Source organism: Oryctolagus cuniculus, chromosome 5 (genome assembly GCF_051225735.1).
Source record: "Oryctolagus cuniculus isolate XC-2025 breed Fujian yellow rabbit chromosome 5, ASM5122573v1, whole genome shotgun sequence".
Taxonomy (NCBI): domain Eukaryota; kingdom Metazoa; phylum Chordata; class Mammalia; order Lagomorpha; family Leporidae; genus Oryctolagus; species Oryctolagus cuniculus.
Genome location: NC_142871.1, coordinates 130,995,803 through 131,015,784, shown reverse-complemented (window position 1 = coordinate 131,015,784; position 19,982 = coordinate 130,995,803). Strand labels below are relative to the sequence as shown.

At 42.9% G+C, this 19,982-nt stretch overlaps 1 protein-coding gene across 12 annotated transcripts in view; it reads right to left on the bottom strand.

Moving 5' to 3' along the window:
- BTBD9 (BTB domain containing 9) overlaps positions 1-19,982 on the bottom strand; it is a 449,433-nt gene that overhangs the window by 407,506 nt on the left and 21,945 nt on the right. For 3 of the 12 annotated variants that reach the window (XM_017345091.4, XM_089333973.1, XM_089333978.1), the window contains exon 2: positions 5,774-5,839. The exons of the other annotated variants lie outside the window; for them this stretch is intronic. The gene's annotated coding sequence lies outside the window, so the exon portion shown is untranslated. The remainder of the gene's footprint in view (positions 1-5,773; positions 5,840-19,982) is intronic. 12 annotated transcript variants of the gene reach the window in all.

Genomic DNA, 19,982 nt, shown 5'->3' with positions numbered 1-19,982 from the left:
GAAGAAAAATAGGAAGGCAGGGGGAATAAGGACTTACTCTAAAAGACAACAAGAATATCTCAACCAAGAAATGGTACCTTTCATGGCACCATACACAATTATTAGGTGAGGACTGGTCAACCTCACTGTTATAGCTTTGCTAGTCCTATCCCATGATTTAGTTCCCGCATGTTGGAATCTCTTCTGTGCAGCGACACTAGGCTTCACCGTGGCAGGGACTCTCCACAGCAGGTTTGAACCTATCACTGCCTTAGAGGAGACTTCTTGCAGTGATTCCACTCCTGCAACTAAGCTCTGTCTAGGCCCCAGGTTGTCTGAAGCATGCTTTGAAATCTACATTGAAGCCTCCATGTGTGCATGTTTCTGCTGGTCTCTGCCCACATGCCTACCCTGTGAGGCTACATATTATGTCTATAGCTTTCCCAGACTTGTCTGGCACACCACTTGTGAAGTGAAACCCCTATACAGTACCTCTGATGCAGACACTAGACACTGTCAGGTCACAGCCTTCCCCAGACTCTCAGATCCCCTACCCATGCCCCCACCCACAACCCTGAGCTTGAAGTTTCCCTGCTCTGCCTTTAGGACTGCAAGTCAACCTCTTACTAAAATTATCTTACTGAGAGGGAGTGATACAGCCCAATCAACAGGTTCCCCGATCACAGACTCATGAGGACATTTATCTCGTTTATAGATAACATTTTGACGTTTGGTTTTATCTTGAGTTCCAGGAATCCTAGGCCCTGAACAAGTATCCACCACCTGACTGACCGAAGCACACTTTGCCATCCTCTGAATTTCCAAAAGAACATGAAACTGCTGACGGATCAAGGGAGGGTCGTGAACAATGGGAACCATCCAGGACCTGGACGTGAGGTAAACCTGCACCTCTCAATCTCAACTTCAACTTACAAGGGCCTTTATCCCAGACTCCTTGAGGAGCTTGAGAATTCAACAACAGCTTCCCAGCTTATTGGCTCTGTACTAAATACGTACTTTGCAATAAATATCTGTTTTCTCCCACCACCCCAATGTCAGTGAGTGACTTGCTGTGCACTGGGTGAGTAGACTTAGGCTTTGAGGGTTCTGCAATACCTGCAGCTTTTCTCAGCAGTGTCTCTCTCACATTGCTGGCACCTCAGTGTTTCTAGGGTTTCCACTGTGGATTCACTCCCATAGTCCCACTAGGCATGGCCCCATCAGGATCTCCATGAAGGGACCTGAACTCTGCATCACAACTCATCCTGGCTTCCCAGGCTTTCCTTTGAAATCTAGGTGGAAGCTTCCATCACCACATTAACTCTTGTGTTATTAAGTCCTGTAAAACTGATGTGTGCAGGGAGGTATCCAGGAGAAGTTAAGGACTGCACTGCCCAAACACCACCCAATTCCATGCTGATCCAACATGGCACACCCACTCCTCATCATACACCTGAACCTCACTTTCCATCGTGCACCAAATGCCAAGATGTTGCCTAGATTCCAGACACCATGATCACCAAGTATGCTGCAGCTCCACACTGAATTCCACTTCCTTTGACTATTCAGTTAGGCCCTGCCCCCACCACCACCTCTACCTTATGAAAGCACTATCCAAAATCTTGAAAACTGCAATACTCATTTTCTACTGAGGTTGCCCAGTCTGAATATGTACTTTCTCTTTGTCTTAAAATAAATCTTACATTCCTGCTCCCCTTTATCTACATCTCCTCCTTGAAGTCTTTTTTTAAGATTATTTGAGAGGCAGAGTTACAGAGATGGAGAGAAACTGAGAGAGATCTTCCATCTGCTGGTTCATTCCCCAAATGGCCACAATAGCCAGAGCGGGGCCAATGTGAAGTCAGGAGCCAGGAGCTTCTTCCAGGTCTCCTTAGTGGGTTCAGGGGCCCAAGTACTTGAGCTATCTTCCACTGCTTTCCCAGGCCATTAGTAGGGAGCTGGATCAGAAGTGGAGCAGCCAGGACTCAAACAGATGCCCATATGGGATGCTGGTACTGCAGGCAGAGGCCTAACCTACCACGCCACAGCGCAGGCCCCATCCTTGAAGTCTTTCATCCATGAGGACAAGAGCCTGACACAGATCTAGTAGAGGGGAAGGGTCTGTCACCAGGCCTGCTGCCAGCGGAAGCTCCAACTAGATCTGCTTGATTCTTGGCAGTAGCAACTTCAGAGTATTTGCCGGCAAGCCAGAATCCAAAGCTGGCCCTGAGCAGACAGAGCTACCTAGGACTCTTTCCTTAAGGATTCTACTCCAGAAGACTTTCAAAATAAATTTGCACTTCTAGGTCTCTGATTGGAAATGCTATATTGCAAGCTGCCTCAAAGACAGGGTCTTTCTTCCATGTCTGCCCACTAATGCAGGGCTCCCTTTCACAGGAACTAATCTCTTTAGCAAGTGGTTTCTCCACTTTGCCTTCCTGTCCCAAACAATCTTTTGCTTCTTTTCTTTTATGCTTGACTGTGAATTTTCCAAATCTTTCCGCTCTGTTTTACTCCTGGTTCTCAATGTGAAACTTACTAACAGTGGCCAATAACACCCATGCTACAGTTTTAATACTTTACAGCACTGCAATCTTAACAAACTAGTCCACCACCTTCAAGCTCAGCCTTCCACAAAGTCTCTGGAGGAGCACATAACACAGCCATATTCCTTGCCACAGTGTAGCAAGGGCAGCCTTTAGTCCAGTTTCTAGAGGATCCACATTTGCTTCTGAAACCTCACCAGAATGGCCTGCAGTGTCCAAACCTCTACCAGCATTCTGGTCTTCTAAGCCCTCATCAGAATCACCCATAGCACTCAGAGCATTCTCAGCCTTTTGTTGCTCCTCTTCCAACCTTTTCCAATAAGCCAAGGGCTCCTCCACAGGGTTCATACTAACAACCCCAATTCTGTTACCAATTCTCTGTATTTGTCAGCTTTTCACTACGTTAACTGAAACACCTGAGAAGAGCTATTTACAAGGGAAAGTGGCTTATTTCAAAGAACAGTTTTGGAGGTTCACAGTCCAAGACTGAGTGACCCAATAGTACGGATTCTAGTAAGGGTGTCAGAACTCAAGTAGAGGGAAAACACTTAGCCTGGAAAAGAGAGAGAGAAAGAGAGAGAGAGGGAGAGAGAGAGAGAAACACAAGCCCAGCTTGGCTTTATAACCAACCCTCTTGCAAAAACTACCTTCTGAGGCATCCCCCTCCCACTGATCTAAGACTTCCCACTAAGGACCACTTCCCAGAAATTATTAATTGGATCAAGCCTCCACACTTAATCCATCAACACAAGACTTTGGGGTTTAGACATCTGCATGACCTGGGGAGCCAATTCCTGTTCAAACCAGAGCAGCTAACTTTTGTGGATTCAAATGCATCAAAAATCAAAAAAATAACGAAAGCAGCAGTACTAGCCTGAGAGTTATTGCCTGTTTATTATGCAGTAAGAAACTCATACCCATTTGTTCCATCCAAAATAATAAACAATGTCCATCAATAACGTAACAGCACCATATGTACTTCATAATGCTGTAATGTTATAATTGCCTCTCAAGGAGGAATAAACCAAGCTCCCATAAATATAAATTTCTTCACTTACAGTGCATTTCCAAGAGAACAGTATACAAACTTTACCTTAGCAAGGGCTAACTACATTATTTTAGAACTAAACTTTATTCTCCAGGGTTTAATCAGGAAACAGTCAAAGAGCAAAGTTCCACAAGGTGGGGTGCCAATGAGTCCTTGAATAGTCTGAGTCTCCCCTGGGAAGCCCTCTCCACCCCACATATTTCCAAACCGAAAGTCCTTTATGGGAAAAAAGACCTTCTGCTCTTTAATTGCAAAACATAAATGATCTTTCTCTTGAGGAAAGAGATGGCATTTACAAGCATATGGTTTAGTAATTTCTTTCTGCTCTTGGTACCCAGGTGGTGTGTAATTTGAAGTAGTATTCCTTCAACTTTAAATTAATATCACTTGGGGAGATAAATGATATCCTTTCTGCATCTTAAACACTCAAAAAAAATCGCATTCTACTTTCTAATAAGAAGGATACTCCACTTCTTTTGAGACATACTCTACCCCTGTCAAAATTCTGAATAAACAGGCAATGAATGACCATAGTGTAGATGTAACCTTGATCCTGACACTATACAAATCCAATTATAAGCCCTGGAGAAGAGTAATACCACCCTGGCAACAAAATGCTATAGCAAGAAATATATAGAGCTCCCATGACAGGATTCTTGATCTGTCTTTTCCTTTGGGAATGACTGAATAACATGTTCAGTCCAGTTCCAGACTCTTATCAGTCTATAATTTTATATGTTTGTAAATAATGCTTACAAACATGATCAGCTATGAATACTCAAGAACTGTATCATGACAAAAACAGTTGACAAGACTATTTTACCAAGAGTGCACATAACTCCATTTACCAATTACTACATCAATTCTCCACTTCTTTGCCAATGGACAGTTTCTAAATCTACATATAATTTGTTTGATAAAAGAACTACTAAGCTCTATTACACAAGCCAAATAGCACAGGACACTAACCCAAAGATTAGCAAAAGTATCTCTGAAAGAACTCATTTTCTACTGAGGGAGGTAGGACTAGATGACAAATAATGTCAATTTTAGAACTAATAGGCCATGAATTTATGATTTTCAGAAAGCCAAGTACTTCTATAAGCACCATACCAAAATAACTACAAAAATGCTAAATAGAACATTAAATGAACAGGCACTCAGAAAATTATTAGTCATACTCTTGTATCAAGGTAAGAGTTAATTGACATAGTATTCAAATCATTGGCTACTTGCTTTCCAAAACAAGGTGTTCGCATCCCAGGGACAATGTAAAATAAACCACAAAGATTTGAGAAGAAAACATGACCTCTTCTATTGATTTATTCCTAGCCTAGAAAAATGAGAAAAAACTTAAGCTTTATTAATGTTTACTATGTAGATGGACATTACCTCCTCATGATCTGCATGTCAAAAAGTCACTTGTAAGAGAAATAGGTGTCTTAAGAGAAAAGTAAGGATGCCACAAAAAAGCATGGCTAAAGGCAGTGCACTGACTCGTTTACAGGAAGTGTTACGTGTACCTGCTTCCTAAGTTTTCCAAATGCTATCTAGTTATAATTAACTTATCACTCACAAAATGACAACTGGATTAAAAAGGCTCCTGTAAGGAAACCACTGATTGAAGACAATGTAACACGGCTAGCACAAGCAAATAACAAGAAAATGACCAATATGACAATTTTATTCTTAGAAATCAGATTTTTTTTTTATTTTGACAGGCAGAGTTAGACAGTGAGAGAGAGAGAGAAAAAAAAGGGCTTCCTTCCGTTGGTTCACCCCCCACATGGCCGCTACAACTGCTGTGCTGCGCCGATCTGAAGCCAGGAGCCAGGCGCCTCCTCCCGGTCTCCTCCTTCCCGGGCTACAGCAGAGAGCTGGACTGGAAGAGAGGCAACCGGGACAGAATCCAGCACCCCGACCAGCACTAGAACCCAGGGTGCCAGTGCCGCAGGCGGAGGATTAGCCTATTGAGCTGCGGCGCCGGCCAGAAATCAGATTTTAAGAAACTGATCCCAAAATTTGAAATAAGACCATTTGAAACATACATTATAACAATGTGCTTCCAAACAAAAGGCACTAAAATGTTTGTTGAGTAAGCAAATGTCTGTTGGATATTTTAAACCATAAACAACTTTAAAAGAAAATGAAAGGGCCAGCGTGTGACGCAGCGAGCTAAACTGCTGCATGTGATGCTTACCCCATATCAACTCCGGGTTCAAGTCCTCACTGTTCCCCTTCCGATCCATCCTCCATGCTAAAGCACCTGAGAAAGCAAAAGATGGTCCAAGTACTCGGGCCCCTGCCACCACGTGAGAGATCCAGATGGAGTTACAGGCCTTTGGCCTTGCCCAGCCCTGGCTGGCTGTTGCAGTCATTCGAGAAGTGAACCAGTAGATGGAACATAGATTCATATTCATTCTCATATTCTCATTCTCTCTCTCTCTCTCTCTCTCCTCTCAATTCCTCTCCTCTCCTCTACTCCCCTCCTCTCCCCCTCCCCCCCTCCATCTTTCAAATAAATACAATAAAATAAATCTTTTGAAAAAGAATTATAATCTAGTAGCAAATTAACTATCTTAAAGTAAGAACACTGTATTAGCTTTTTGTCACAGACAGTCCAATATTATAAAGGAGAAGGTTTATTTTGACTCATGGGTTTTGGTTTATTTTTTCAAATTCTAGTTGAGAACAGAAAGAGAGAGGACAGATAGGCCAATAGACTGAACTTTCATCTGCAGGTTCACTCCCCAGATGCCTGTGTCAGCCAGGGCTGGGCTGAAGCTGGGAGCCAGAAACTTAATTAAGGTCTCCCACCTGGGTGACAGGCACCCAAGTACTTGAGCACCTGCTGCTGCCTTCCAGGGTAAGCATTAGCAATAAGCTGGAATTGGTAGTACAGCCAGAACTCAAACCCAGGCACTCAGAAATAGGATGCAGGCATACAAAATAGCATCTTAATCGCTATGCCAAATGCCTGCCCTCGCTCAGCTCACAATCCAAGATGCAGCAGACCCCACTGTTAAGCCTCTGATGTTAGTGCTCCTGCTTAGCAGAGTCCTGTGGTGACACAGGGCATTCCATGGAGAAGGACAGGAAATGCACATGTCTGTCTCTTTCTTTGTAAAGCTGCCAGGACTCAATCCAATATAATCACTTCCCAAATGCCCTGCCTCCAAATCCCTTAACTAGATTAAGTTTCCATACTCTTGGTACAAAGGTCATGAAAATTTGGGAACCAGATTGCATGAGTTCAGGTACTAAACCATATTCAAACCATAGAAGGCAAGGAAAATATTTCTCACCTACTAATAACGGTTACTATTTATTGAGGACTTACTACAAGCTAGCATAGTCCTAACCACTTTATACACATCATCTTATTTAATACACAGAACTGAATTATAAACTTTTTAAATTCCCATTTTACGGGTAGAAAATTGAAACACAGACAAGATCAGCTAACTTGCCCAAGGTCACAGCCAATAAACAGCAGATTCAAACCAGGTTCTGTCAAAGTCCTAAACTTATAAGAGATATGGCTATAGAGGCATGGAAGAAAACAGCCATGATTCATGACTGCCTGACCTGCCAACTAGCTCCTGATTTCTCAAACTTCAACATTCTCATTCAAACCAGGTAAACAGGCTTCAGGTGGTCAGAATGAAGCACCATTTTTCAAATCAGCCAAGTAGTCATCTGCTATACTAAAATGGGGAGAATAATTCATATTCAAACTGCAATTTAAAGTTCAACCAGGGTCAGCGCTGTGGCGCAGCAGGTTAACGCCCTGGCCTGAAGCCCCAGCATCCCATATGGGCACTGGTTTGAGTCCCAGCTGCTCCACTTTTGATCCAGCTCTCTGCTACAGCCTGGAAAAGCAGTAGAAGATGGCCCAAGAAGATGGCGCCTGCACCCATGTGGGAGACCCAGAAGATGCTCCTGGCTCCTGACTTCGGATCGGCGCAGCTCCGGCTGTTACAGCCAATTGGGGAGTGAACCAGTGGATGGAAAACCTTTCTCTCTTTCAAATAAATAAATAAATCTTTAAAAAAAAGTAAAAATAAAGTTCAACCATGCTAAATGAAGTAACTCAAAGTCTGGTTGGAGGGTGAACCAACGGCAAAAAAGAAAGACCTTTCTCTCTGTCTCTCTCTCTCACTGTCCACTCTGCCTGTCAAAAAAAAAAAAAAAAATTACAGAACCAGAATAGTGGTTTTTTTTTTTTAAATATATATTTATGTATTTGAAAGGGAGAGGTTGAGGAGAGAGAGAGGAGGGGGTTGGAGAGAGAAAAGGGGAAAAAGAGATCTTCCATCTGCTGGTTCATTCCCCAAATGGCCACAACAGCAAGAGCTGGGCCAGGCCAAAGCCAGGAGCCAGGAGCCTCCTCTGGGTCTCCTACATGGGTACAGGGGCCCAAGTCCTAGGTGATCTTCCATTGCTTTCTCAGGCACACTAGCAGGAAGCTGTATTGGGAGTGGAGCAGCCAGGACTCAAACCAGTGCCCATATGGAATGCTAGCACTGCAGATGGAGGCCTAGCCTTCTACACCACAGTGTGTCCCCAGAACACTGTTATTACAAATATTTATCAATATACACTACAAGGTTAACTAGTCAACCTATACCAAATTTAAATGATAAGGCTAAACCATACTTTATAATGAAAAAGAAAAGAGTAACACCTTAAATGCCCAACTCAATTTATATTGATAATATGTTTTTTTTCTAAAACATTAAATAACTATAATGTACTCATATTCGTGTGTGGGATAGAAGATTTGCAATGGTGCTACATATTGCACAGTAGCCAGATTTCTTAAGAGTACTAAATCAGAATCCCTTATAAACTAATATTATGCTAATGTGGGCTTATGAATGCTACATTTTGCAAACTTTTTAAGCTTTATTTATTTGAATGTCAAAGTTACAGAGATAGATCTTCCATCAAGTGGTTCACACTCCAAATGGCCTCAACCACCAGGGCTGGGCCAGGCCAATTCCAAGAGCCAGAAGTTTCTTCCAAGTCTCCCACATGCGTGCAGGAGCCCAAGCACTTGGGCCATCTCCACTGCTTTCCCAGGCCCATAGAGGGGAGCTGGATGGGAAGTGGAGCAGATGGGATTGGAACCAGTGCCCATCTGGGATGCCAGAATTGCAGGTGGTGACTTAACCTGCTGTGCCACAGCACCAGCCCCCACTGTAAACTCTTAATGCTTCAGTAAGTTGCCAAAGTATGTAAATAAATGAATGACCATGAAATTGTCTGGTACTTGCCAATATTTTGTATTCAGAATCCACCAGTGGCCTTGTGCCATCTTTTGAGAAATGTTCTCCAAAACTAGTGCATGCTCCAAGCTTACTTTGGCAATGATAACAAATTCTATGGTGACTGGGAGAAGCTACTCCTTTTATTATTCATTCACAAAATATTAGACTCCTAAGGCAAAAAAAAAAAAAAAAGGACCAATTTATAATCTGTACTATCATTTTAATTTTCTATTCAATTCAAACCTTCTCTCTGGGTGCAATTTCAATTAAAACAACCTGAAATAAAGATATGGAAGGAAGAAGGGGGGAAGGAAGTATCATTATATTCTGAGAATTATATCTATGAACTACATTGAATCTGTTCTCTTTGTATTAATTCACATTAGTATGAGAATTTATGAGAATTGTGTTGTAGTAATTATGCATTTGCTGTGATTCTGAGAATATAATGTATTAATTCCTTTAAAATTTTTTTCCTAAATACGTGTAGAATATTCAAATCAGACAAACTTGAATGAAATAAATATCACGTGACTCAAATGAAAATCATTACATAATATTTAAAATGCCCCCAAATCCTGGAGCTTCTTTCCTCTTTCTTCCCTACAGTCTCTTTTTTTAACTTATGCATCAGAAATAGATCAGGCACAAAAACTTTCCAAGTTGTCAAGTTCCCCCAAGACTTATCTCATCCATCCACCAATACTGGCCTACCAGGGGTGGGGAACCTTTCTTCTGCCAAGGGCAATTTGGGTATTTATAACATCATTCACAGGCCATACACAATTAGCAACTTTTAAAAATTAGCCTACTATAAATTTACTGCCTGTGGTTGCCTTGGCATCCCAGATCAAATGACTTCCCAGGCTTTATACAATCCAAGGGCCAGACTTTCCGCACCCCTGATAGTGTCTCAGTTCTCATCTGCTCCATGACATGACTGCCTATGAGGTAATGCTCCCTAAGATGGGATGAGTTTGGGAAATGACCAGTCACACACTGCAACTCCAAAAAGTAGAAACTGCTTAAACAGCTCAGAGATTACATAACTATGCTCTTTCGGACTCGCAGCCTTATTGGTCTCCAGTCCATTGAAAACTTCATCACTACACACTGAGGGCACCAAGATATATGAACCTAAAGCCAAAAAAACAATGAAAAAATCACTGAGTGCAGAGGTTATGAGTTGTAATAATATTTGAAAACACAGGAGAAGTCATTTCTGTTTAATTTCTTCAGTGACAATTTACAGGTCTATAATATTCTTGCTCAGATTTAAATTATATGATATTTTCCTAATTAATAAAGGTTATTATAGCATGAACTCCCATTAAAGCAGTAGAATCATCAATTATAGCAATTTAATTTCTTTGTAGCAAAGCTACTGTGAACATTTGCATTACTGTGTGTAAAGGAAATTGGCTTTTCATTTGTAGACTGTTATAAAAATGTTCTATGGTGCATACTTTTTAAAAAATGTTTATTTGAGGAACAGACTTGCACAAAGTATCCATCCACTGGCTCCAGCCCCAAATGGTAGCAAAGGTATCACACTTCAGATTTCCCAGGTGGCAGCAGAAGTCAATCACTTGAGCCATCATCGCTGCCTCAACCCAGGCATTGCCACTCCAGCACCTCAACACAGGCATCCTATTTAGCATCTTAACTGCTAGCCAAATGCCAACCCACTTTTACTGTGCATACCTGGATTGCAGTTTGTTAAACCCTAGTATCCTGGCTATTTTCTGTGAAACTATGAGAAAACTTAAGAAATTAGTCCAGGGACCCATAAGGGCACTTTTTTGAGTCCCGACTGCTCTACTTCTGATCTGCTCCTTGCTGATGTGCCTGGGAAAACACTGGAGGATGGCCCAAGTGCTTGGGCCCCTGTACCCACCTGGGAGACCTGGAAGCAGCTTCTGCCTCCCAGCCTCAGATTGGCAGAGCTCTGGCCATTTGGGGAGTGAACCAGCAGATAGAAGATTCTGCCTCTCCTCTCCTTGTAACTCTGCCTTTCAAATAAATAAATAAATATTAAAAAAGAAGAAATCAGTCCAACCTAAAATCTTGATTTGTAAGTTTATTTGTGTCACCCTAGAATATAATCCAAAGAAAATGTTCACGAATTATACTACTTTTTGGTTTTTTTTCCAACCCATATAATCTCTGTCCCTTAAGATTTTTTTTTAAGATTTACTTATTTATTTATTTATTTGAGAGGTAGAGTTACAGAGAGAGGGATAGACAGAAAGAAAGGTCTTCCATCCATTGGTTAATTCCCAGATGGCTGCAATGGCCAGAACTGAGCCAATCCAAAGCCAGGAGCCAGGAGCCTCTTCTGGGTCACCCACACAGGTGCAGGGGCCCAAGGACTTGGGCCATCATCTACTGCTTTCCCGGCCATAGCAGGAAGCTGGATCAGAAGAAGTGCAGTCGGGACTTGAACCAGTGCCCATATGGGATGCTGCCACCACAGGTGGAGGCTTAGCTCACTACACCACAACACCAGCCCTTCCCCTTCAGTTCTATAAGCACTCTATCTTCTAACCCCAACAAATACTCTACTGTGATTAAAAAAACCTCAGACATAACTAATTCCAGGCAGTTCAGTAATTAGTGCTCAAAATTAAAACCACTGGTTAATTCAGTTAAGAGGCTACTGAGTTGACCAAGACATCTTTTCCAAGTCCAAAAGACATAAGTTGGGGCTGGTGCTGTGGTGTAGCCTGTTAAGCTTCTGCCTACAGCACCAGCATCCCACATAGGTGCTAAGCATCCCAAGCAGCACCTGAACCAAATACCAGCCCTTAAACATCTTTTAACTATCTTTCCACAAGCTTTCTGAAGTAACTTCATATGTAGCCTTTCACTCTCTCCTGATACACATATATACTTCACTTGCATCATTTAAAAAAGAAAGCATTTTTTCCCTTCTGCTTTATAAAAAAAAAAAATCCAAAGGCTAGTCGATGGTCTTCTATATTCTGCATACTAATACCTCCCAAGACACTACTGAATAATTGATAAGCTTATGATTAGACTGCTATTCCCAGTTTTGAACAACATTCATGGGCCAAATTTAATTCTAATGTTCTATTAAATTTATGTTTGTCAAATCTCTTTTATCATGATCAAAATATGCATCAAGGATGATCTTTGTCCCTTAGAATTGCATCACCTGATTCTTTACCTAAAGCCACAATCTTGATAATGTGACCAACTCAGCTAGAACACAAACTTAGGATGTCACTAACACAATTTCTCATAGCCAACAAAAGACACAAGGATCAATTTTTTAAAAAAATACTATGGGGGCCAGTGTTGTGATGTGGCAGGTTAAGCCTCCACCTGTGATGCTGGTAATCCATATGGGCACCAGTTCAATAAGTGGCTGCTCCACTTCCAATCTAGCTCCCTGTCAACGTACCTGGGAAGAAAGTGGAAGTTGCCCCAAGTGCTTGGGCCCCTCCACCCACATGGGAGACCTGAAGGAAGCTCCTGGTTCCTGGCTTGGACCTGGCCCAGTCTTGGCCATTGCAGCCATTTGGGGAGTGAACCAATGGATGGAAGATTCTCTCTCTTTGTCTCTCCTCTAATTCTGCCTTTAAAATAAATAAAAAATAAATCTTAAAAAAAAAGACTATGATACAGGAACTGTAGGAATATAAATATATTGCCACAAGAAGAATAGAACCTCTTTATACTCTGTAAACAGAACACTTCCTAAGGTCAATTCTAAGAGAAAAACAATGGTTACTTTTTTTAAAAGCTGAATTTCATTTCATTAAAACAGCATAACAATATTTTATGAATGTAAAATAAGCAAAAATACTGTAATAAACACCTGTAGTCTATTTCTTTTCCAAAGTTTATAAAAAAAAAAAGTTTTTGTATTGGAATCACCTGGCACGTTTCTAACTCTACCATTTGGGGCAAGTCCAATTGAGCATGTCCCAAATTGTACATCTCCTCCCTCTCTTATTCCCACTCTTATATTTAACAGGGATCACTTTTCAGTTAAAATTTAAACACCTAAGAATAATTGTGTGTTAATTACAGAGTTCAACCAATAGTACTAGAACAAAACAAAAAAAAATACTAAAATGGATAAAGTATTACAATCCCATCAAGGTGGCATGTACCAATGCCATCTCACTAGTCCAAGTGATCAATTTAAATTCACAATTGATCACACTGATAGGTCTAAGAGTCAAAGGGATCACACAAACAAGACTAAGGTCTGCTAAAACTAACTGATAGAATCAAAAAGGGAGAGAACGATCCATCATGGGAAGCGGGATACACAGCAGACTCATAGAATGGCAGATGTCCTAAACAGCACTCTGGCCTCAGAATCAGCCCTTAAGGCATTCGGATCTGGCTAAAAAGCCCATGAGAGTACTTTAGGCGTGGAAAGCCAAGACACTCTGGGGGAAAAAAAAAAGAATACCTAAATGAAAGATCTCTGCGAGTGAGATCCCAGTGGAAAGAATGGGGCCATCAAAGAAGGAGGTACCTTTCTCTGAAGGGAGGAGAGAACTTCCACTTTGACTATGACCCTGTCGGAATAAGATCGAAGTCGGCAAACTCAAAAGGCTTCCAGAGCCTTGCCAACTCATGATTAGAGCCTAGGGAGATTACTGACGCCATAAACAAGAGTGTCAAATTGTTAAGTCAACAACAGGAGTCACTGTGTACTTACTTCTCATGTGGGATCTGTCCTTAATGTGTTGTCTAATGTGAAGTAATGCTATAACTAGTACTGAAACAGTATTTTACACTTTGTATTTCTGTGCAGGTGCAAATTGATGAAATCTTTACTTAATATATACTAAATCGCTCTTCTGTATATAAAGATAATTGAAAATGAATCTTGATGTGAATGGAATGGGAGAGGGAGCGGGAGATGGGAGGGGTGCGAGTGGGAGGGAAATTATGGGGTTGGGGAAGCCATTGTAATCCATAAACTGTACTTTGGAAATTTATATTTACTAAATAAAAAAAAGTTTTTATATTTTATACCCTGACAAACAAGGTACAATCAGCTGCTATGACAAAACCAGATTCATAAAATGTTCTCTTTCGTCCGGCGCCACGGCTCATTAGGCTAATCCTCCGCGTAGCGGCGCCGGCACACTGGGTTCTAGTCCCGGTTGGGGCGCCGGATTCTGTCCCGGTTGCCCCTCTTCCAGGCCAGCTCTCTGCTGTGGCCAGGGAGTGCAGCGGAGGATGGCCCAGGTGCTTGGGCCCTGCACCCCATGGGAGACCAGGAAAAGCACCTGGCTCCTGGCTCCTGCCATCGTATCAGCGTGGTGCGCCGGCCGCAGCGTGCCGGCCATGGCGGCCATTGGAGGGTGAACCAACGGCAAAGGAAGACCTTTCTGTCTCTCTCTCTCACTGTCCACTCTGCCTGTCAAAAAATTAAAAAATTAAAAAAAATTAATTAAAAAAATTAATTAAAAAAAATGTTCTCTTTGCCATGCCCAGGGGTGATTCTAAAGTAACCCATATACCATGTGGATAACTAAAGTTTAAATAATGAAAGAAGGCAGCTTTTTAAGGGCAATAGATGAAGGATCTTCCATGCAGAAAACATGGCAAGGACAGGATGCTTGGTGACACTAACGGAAAATGTGAGACTGAAAAGGAGATTTGTTTCGAGTAACCACAGAGAAGAGAAGGAGACAGATAAACACTGTGGCAGAACCTTGGGAGATAAAATGTGTCTACATTGAAATGCCTTTAAGGAAGCAATGTTCAGAAACCAAGAACTACTCATGCTTCTGCTGGGGTAAGAGCTGGCAAATCATTCAAGTCCCCGAGACTCAGGTTCTACTTTGAAAGAGGAGCGGGGAGGTCGGGCTATATTCTATTGTGCTTCAAGTTCTACAACTCCACAATTAAATTATATAAGAAAGAAACAATGTCTTCATATATTGTTCTCATTTTTCAAAAGCTCAGCTTTTTGGACATCATTTCAGCAGAAACTACCAAAATTCTACATATATACATCCTATAGTCCAGCAATTGTGTTCCTAAGAATATCTGAGGTTATTAAATGTCCATCAATATGGTAACTGGAAAACAGACCTAAAAGCACCCATCCAGTGCAGTCATCAATAAGAATGGAAGCACTCCATCTTACCTGCTCTCTGCTCCTCTCTCCACTTAAAAAAGCTAGTCCTCCAGCAGTGTTCCCTGGCTCCCTGTGAAGCTACAGTGACACCTGCCTTCCCTCTCACTCCCCAAGTAATACACAAGCGAGTCTTTGGGATCTGGAATTCTAAAACAGATCTCAAATTGATTTGCCTCTTTGTGACAGCTCCATTACATGCTAGTAGTGTACGTTCTGCACTCTGAACCCTTCACCTCTCCCTAGGATCACCACACAGCTCCTAACTTAGCTCCCGGCTTCCACTCTGAACTCCCTCCAAACCATCATCCACACAGCAGCCAGAATGAATGTGTCAAATTTCCTCCCTGACTTCCACCCCTATTTAAAACCCTCAGTGGCCTCACAAGGCTCTTAACAGAAAGGCACAGGGTAAATATTTAACTGGGCCTTCAAGGCCTGCAGAATCTGGCACCTACAGCTCCAGTCATTTCTCCTCAAGTTCTCTACACTGGACAGGTCTCCTGTGCCACAGGGTCCATCCTTCCTCTTTCAAGCTTCCATCCTCCAGGTAGAACTCAGGGGCCTTCCTCGCCCCAGGCTAGCCTGGAGCCTTTGTCCTCTGCACTCATAAGACTTCTTTCCCTTCATAGACTTCACCTCCTTCTATTTATACATTTCCCATCTTTATAGGCCATTTCTCCACACAAATCTTTTGAAAATGTCAATTAGATCAGTCACACCATTGCTTAAAATGTCAGCCACATCAGTCACCACAATGCCTTCCTATCTCACTTTGAATAAAAATCATATTCTTTACCAAGGCCTGTGGGGCTCTACCAGAGCTGACATCCAATCACCTGCCTGATCTCATCGCCTGCCCCTCTTCTCACACACTCTGCTCCAGTCACACGGGCCTCACTGTTCCTGAAACACAGTCAAAGCTTATTCCTGACTAAGGGTCCTTATAATTACCTTTCCTCTACTGCACGGGTGAGGAACCTTTTTACTGCCAAAGGCCATCTGGATATTTATAACATCAATTGCGAGCCATACAAAATTACCAACTCAGATAACAGCCTGCTATAGATGTATTGAATTTCAAGTCCTACCTGCAGTTGCCTGGAGAGGGCCAGACCAAATAATGTTGCAGGCCTTATATGGCTTTATATGGCCTTCAGGATGGACACTTCCCACACAAGTTCTATTGGAATGTCCTGTTTCCAAAGTTCCTGATTGCTGGTTACTCACTAGTCAGATATCTGCCCCACTAGCCACCTGCTATGGCCTGAATATGGCTTGTCCCCTCTGAAACTCATGCTGGTTTTGATTCCCAATGTAAAAGAGTGGAGAGGCAGTGGGACCTGAAGAGGGGATCAGTTAGGTTGTGAAGAAGGAGTAATGCCTTCCTTCAAGGAGTGGGTTCATTCTCCCCAGAGCAAGTCACTGTAAAGTGAACTCATCCCCTGTTCTCATCTGTCCCACACATGACCACTGGTCCTTCTGCTTTTCAACCACATCATCACATGTGAGGTCCTCCATCAGAAACCCAGTAAATGCTGGCACTATGCTCTCCGACCTCCCTGCCTACAGAACTGCATGCCCAAATGAACTCCTTTCCTTCATAAACTACCAAGCCTCAGGCATTTTGTTACAGCAACAGAAAACAACCTACATAAAAGAACACCCAAGGGCTGGCACTGTGGCATAGCACATTAAGCCACTGTCTGCAGTGCTGGCATCCCAGATGGGCGTCAGTTCAGGTACTGGCAACTCCACTTCCAATCCAGCTCCCTGATAATGTACCTGGGAAAGCAGTGGAGAACAGCCCAAGTACTTGGGCCTCTGTACTCACTTGAGGGACCCTAAGGAAGCTCCTGGCTCCTGGCTTCGGATCAGCCCAGCTCTAGCCATTGCGGCCATTTGGGGAGTGAATGAGCGGATGGAAAACCTCTAACTCTGCCTTTCAAATAAATAAGTCTTGGCCGGCGCCGCAGCTCATTAGTCTGATCCTCCGCCTGCGGCGCTGGCACCATGGGTTCTAGTCCCAGTCGGGGCGCCGGATTCTATCCTGGTTGCTCCTCTTCCAGTCCAGCTCTCTGCTGTGGCACGAGAGTGCAGTGGAAGGTGGGCCAAGTGTTTGGGCCCTGCACCCGCATGGGAGCCCAGGAGGAAGCACCTGGCTCCTGGCTTCAGATCGGCACAGCGCGCTGGCCCATAGCGGCCATTGGGGGGGGGGGGTGAGCCAATGGAAAAGGAAGACCTTTCTCTGTCTCTTTCTCACTGTCTAACTCTGCCTGTCAAAAAATAAATGTCTTATTTAAAAAAAAAAAAATAAAGAATATCCAGCCCCATCTCACTTCCTCTAGTCATATGATCTTCTTCATTGAACTTACCACTAGTAGCTTGGTGCTTAGGAAAGTACCTCAAATACAGTAGGTAGTCTAAACCAGTGGAAACACTCAAAGTAGCTACTGCAGTCCTTTTTTTCTTTTTTTTTTTTCTTTTTTTTTTTTTTTTTTTTTTTGACAGGCAGAGTGGACAGTGAGAGAGAGAGACAGAGAGAAAGGTCTTCCTTTGCCGTTGGTTCACCCTCCAATGGCCGCCGCGGCCGGCGTGCTGCGGCCGGCGCACCACGCTGATCCGATGGCAGGAGCCAGGAGCCAGGTGCTTTTCCTGGTCTCCCATGGGGTGCAGGGCCCAAGCACTTGGGCCATCCTCCACTGCACTCCCTGGCCACAGCAGAGGGCTGGCTTGGAAGAGGGGCAACCGGGACAGAATCCAGCGCCCCGATCAGGACTAGAACCTGGTGTGCTGGCGCCGCTAGGCGGAGGATTAGCCTAGTGAGCCGCGGCGCCAGCCTAGTCCTTTTTTTCAAATACTGAAATTCTACTGACAGCTAACAGAGCTACGAGTATGAAGATCTGACAACAGTGATTGTAGTAGGCAAGAAACCTAAGAGGCCCCCAAGATTCTCAACCCCTATATGCAGTGCCTGTATGATCACCTCCCCTGAGGGTGGGCAAAACCTAGAGCCAAGATGGGACAGTCACTCCAGGTACTCTCATAGCTAACTGTACAAAGTCTCCTGCTGGCTTTGAAGAAAGTGTCATGAGGTTGCCACATGACTAGAAGCAGAGGTCAGCTTCTAGGGGCTGACAGTGACTCCTAAATGAAGCAAGAAAACAGGGGTCTCAGGCATATGTCACAAGAAATCAAATTCTGCCAATAACCAGCTAGTGTGACAAAAGACCCCAATCCCTACATGAAATCACAGCCCTGCCAACACTTCAATTAGAGCATAGTGTGGCCCATGAATACAAAAGCCAGCTGGGCCGTTCCTGGGCATTTAGCCTAGAGAAACTGGGAGATAATCACTATATGTTGGGGCTGACGCTGTGGCGCAGCGGGTTAGAGCCCCAGCTTACAGTGCCAGCATCCCCATATGGGCACCGGTTCAAGTCCCGGCTGCTCTACTTCCGATCCGGCTCTCTGTCATTGCCTGGGAAAGCAGTAGAAAGTGGCCCAAAGCCTTGAGCTCCTGCACCCATGTGGGAGACCCAGAAGAAACTTCTAGCTTCTGGCTTCAGATTGGTTCAGCTCTGGCCATTGCGGTCATTTGGGGAGTGAAACAGAGGATGGAAGACCTCTCTCTGCCTCTCTCTGTAACTCTCCTTCAAATAAATTATATAAATATTTTAAAAAATAACTCCATGTTGTCTTAAGCTGTATGTTTGTAGTATTTTGTTACATATTAACAGAAAACTAATATAATAGCCATAATCCTATCAGGTCCAGTGCCCATTTTACAATATTTTGTCACTATTCTGAGATAAAATTCCAAGATATGTAACCTACTACACACTTTTTTTAAAATCCACTAACTATTTGGGAAAAATCAAAGGAAGGTAATTTATAATAAAATAGCATGTATCTCAAAAATACTATTAGAAGACAAAATTACCGGGGCTGACACTGTGGTGTAGCAGGTAAAGCCACCGCCTGCACTGCCAGCATCCCATATGGGAGCTGGTTTGAGTCACAGCTGCTCCACTTTCAGTCCAGCTCTCCGCTATGGCTTGGGAAAGCAGTAGAGGATGGCCCAAGTCCTTGGGCCCCCACACCCATGTGGGAGACCTAGAAGAAGCTCCTGACTCCTGGCTTCAGGTCGGTACAGTGCCGGACATTGTGGCAAATTGGAGATGAACCAGAGGATGGAAGACCGACCGACCGACCAACCAACCGACCAACCAACCGACCGACCAACCAACCGACCGACCAACCAACCGACCGACCAACCTCTCTGTAACTCTGCCTTTCAAATAAATAAATAAATCTTTAAAGAAAAAAAAAGAAGACGACAAAAATACCTGCATAAATTTTCATAGTGCCCAAGGAAGTAGATACCACAGGCAATGAGAACCTTTGCTTTCCAGGATTAGTGCAGCTGTATTACATCAACAGCATGGGAGAATATTAATTTTTAAATGCCTAACATTTGCTAATTCTGTTTCTTTTTACCTAGTGTTGTACAGCATGTTTCTAAAGTCATATTCAGCATTATACTTGTGTTTTTATTCTAACTTTTTTCCAAAGGAAAGAGGATTGAAAGCCTAATAATTTCCCTTTTTTCTTTCTTCTCAATTATTAAGAACTCACTGGGCACATGACACTATTCCTTGAAATTAATTTTCACAATTAAATAGTCGTTTAAAGCTTCTAATTCATTTCCCAACTCTCATTTTTCAGAAGTGAACTGAGAATCACCATCATCTAGTGGCTCATTATATATGCTATAAAATATTTCACCCCAGCTGTGAAGTTGGCCACAGTAAATATGTTTTGTTGCCTTAATCAAGATTTATGGTAATATAATAATGTAATTTTTAAAGGCCACATGCCAAAGTACTTTCGAAATTAATAAAAATACTTAGCACTTAACCTATAACACACTTTAAAATTATCACACAATCTTGCTGGTAGCTATTTGCCCATGTGCCAGGGCCAGTAACAATTGATAGAGA